At 35.8% G+C, this 2,854-nt stretch overlaps 1 long non-coding RNA gene across 1 annotated transcript in view; it reads right to left on the bottom strand.

Annotated features, from left to right (window-relative positions):
* Nucleotides 1-2,854, bottom strand: part of LOC108299501 — a 128,386-nt gene that overhangs the window by 24,458 nt on the left and 101,074 nt on the right. The gene's annotated exons all lie outside the window — the stretch shown is intronic.

Here is a 2,854-nt window from a genome sequence, read left to right as displayed (position 1 = left end):
AAATTTAGGATATACTAATTAAGCTGAAGAGGATAAAGAGCCACGAGTTTTCCAGAATTCAAGTGGAGAAAAATATGTTTTTATGAAATAAGGGAATTACTAACTTTGTTGAAGGCAAATTATGAATTTAATAATTTAACCATAGAGAATTGCCCACTGCATTAATAATAGAGCTCACTGTTGAGCTGTATCAGTGGAATGTTGGAGACTAAAGCCTGACTACACTGTATTCAAGGGAAACAGGGAAGAGAGCCAGCTGAAGAAAACAAAAATAAACTAATTTATAGAGAATTTGTCATGTATAAAGTAAGAGAGAAATGGTGTATGCTGAGTTAACTGGAGCAGGAGATACAGCAAAACTAGTTTATTGTTGTTTTGTTAACATGGCTGATATTACAAATTGTTGTTGGCTGACAGAAAAGATTCAGGTCATTAGGGGAAAGTCATTCTAAGAAACAGGAAACAACTGGGCAGTAATGTTTTTGAGGATATGAGAGCAGTCAAATCTAGTATACAAATGACTTGTTTGGCTTTAGATAAGAAAAGGAGGAGTTCTCCCAAAGGGACCAAAAGAAAATCAATAAATGTACCCAGTTCCTTGATTGCCTGTGGATATGGTAAGTGCAGGGGTTGGTAGGTAGAAATTATTTTTCTGAATGGCTCTCTTTTCTCATTGAAATGGTAGCTGGAAACAACACCTGAGAATGAGAAGTTGGGGAAATATAGGAAGTTTCAGGAGCAAAGAGGCCATGACACCAGCCTCTCAGGCTATGAAGAATGAAAATATAAGACAAATACAGTTGGCTGGACATTACTGAGAGCCTAACTGAGATCAACATAAATGAATTTAAAGTATACCAGTCATAATGCTTGTTTGTTTTCTTTAGCTACATGGAGAAGGAGATCAATGGAAAAAAGACTAAATTTAATTCATGTAGACAGTTTACAGTGTCAGTCTCTCACGTATAGAATGTAATGTATATAAAAGCAAGGTACTCACTCTCTTGTGTGTGTGTTTGTGTGTGTGTGTGTATATATATATATATATATATACACATACATATATATATTCCATTAGTTCTGTTCCTCTAGAGAACACTGATTAACAGAGATCTTGGTAGCAGGAGTGGTTCTAGAGGAATAGAATATCAAAAATGGAGTTTTTTCATGATTAGACCTCAAAATGCTAAGGACTCTACTTCTAATAGTATGGAGAACACTGATAGTCCTTTGCATGAACTGTTTAGAGAGTTATACAAAATAAATGTGTTTGACACTCCAAATTCACTGCTCATGAGAGGCAAGGAGTTTAGTGACTCTATGCATAATACTTTTGACCATATGTGGAGAACCAAGGAACATAATGAAGCTGGTTGGTTACTCCTAAGTTTAATGGACAAAATGATGAAAGAAAATGATGAACTTAGGGATTCTATCTCCCCGCTTCAGAAGCAGATACTGAGTCTCAAATCTATTAAGATCACCCTGAGTGAGAGTCTTATCTCCTATAGAGAAAGAGTTGAAATTGTGGAAACACAGACAAAAGCTCTTATCATGTGGGTGGCTGACCTGCAATGAAAGGTGCATACATAGTCCCGCTAGGTGTCCAGGCATAGAAATAAATATTAAGGATATGGGAAAATGGTAGAAGGAACATACCACTGGATGACACTGAATTTACTGATTCTGGCCCACTAAGTAGGACTCTGCATTTAATGTTGCAGCTCAGGAAGTTAAATAAGATTCTAATGGTTTATTTGATTGGTTATCTGGCATATGGATTAAAAGATGGCCCACTGTGAGTGAGCTGGAAATGCCTGATCTCCCTTGATTTAATATAGAGGAAGGAATCCAAAGGCTTAGGGAGATTGCGATGTTAGAGTGGATTAGTCACTTCACACCTACTCATCCCAGCTTGGAGGGTCCAGAAGATATATACTTGACCGATGCCTTGCAAAATAAATTTGTGAGGGCAGTACCTACATCTTGCAGTCTTTTCCTTTGTATGAATCCAAACTGAGAGGTGGAAGTATGGAGGAGGCACTCTGACTTTGAATCCAGTTTGAAGTTTGTTTTTGGCATGTCATTGGGGATTTCAATAACTAAAGTAAATGCAATTTGTATTGCAAAAGTATGAGAAGAGAAGTCATAAGAAAGAAAGGCTCTCTGTTTTATCCTGTGGCAATGGGAAAATTAGCTCCACTGTATATATGTAAAGGAATAGTGGAAAATTGAAATAAAATTGCCTTATGATTAAATCTCCAAAGTCATGTATTCCAGCATATAAGTTTGATTAGAAATATAAAAAATTACACAGACCAAAAATAGAAAATTTGATTGATGCAACTGTTCCTAAAACCTGTATGATAAAATAATAGTTTTTGCCTAAATGTAACTAAATTGAACTAACATTTCATAAGACTAGATAGCTGCTTCTGTTCTCATTTTATGTTGTAAAGCTACACACAATGTAAAGGAAGGGTGTTTTCCTTCTCTTATGAATGTAATTAGTTTGCTGAGTTGATAACCAGACATAAAATGCTCTGTAAAAATTTTCCAGACATATTTCACTCAACTGTATATCTTTACAGTTTTCAGTTGCATTCCGAGGGGCATAAATAGATGTATTACCTTATTTACATAATAGAACCGTGGAGCCAGCATAGCTATTGCATAGGCCACCATGTCAGTGAGAGCTTTAGAGTCTCAGCTCAGGCTTAAGAAGAGATTTCAATATGCATTCAAATCAGTCAGCTGTATATACATACAAAAAAGAACCTAGAAATGGTTGAACCAAATTTATTTCTATCCCAAGAAAGCTTGTTTAAATTGATAGGATAGCAAGAAGCACATA

This window comes from Cebus imitator, unplaced genomic scaffold, assembly GCF_001604975.1.
Source record: "Cebus imitator isolate Cc_AM_T3 unplaced genomic scaffold, Cebus_imitator-1.0 Scaffold22, whole genome shotgun sequence".
NCBI classification, from domain to species: Eukaryota; Metazoa; Chordata; class Mammalia; order Primates; family Cebidae; genus Cebus; species Cebus imitator.
This window is presented reverse-complemented; position numbering and strand designations above follow the sequence as displayed.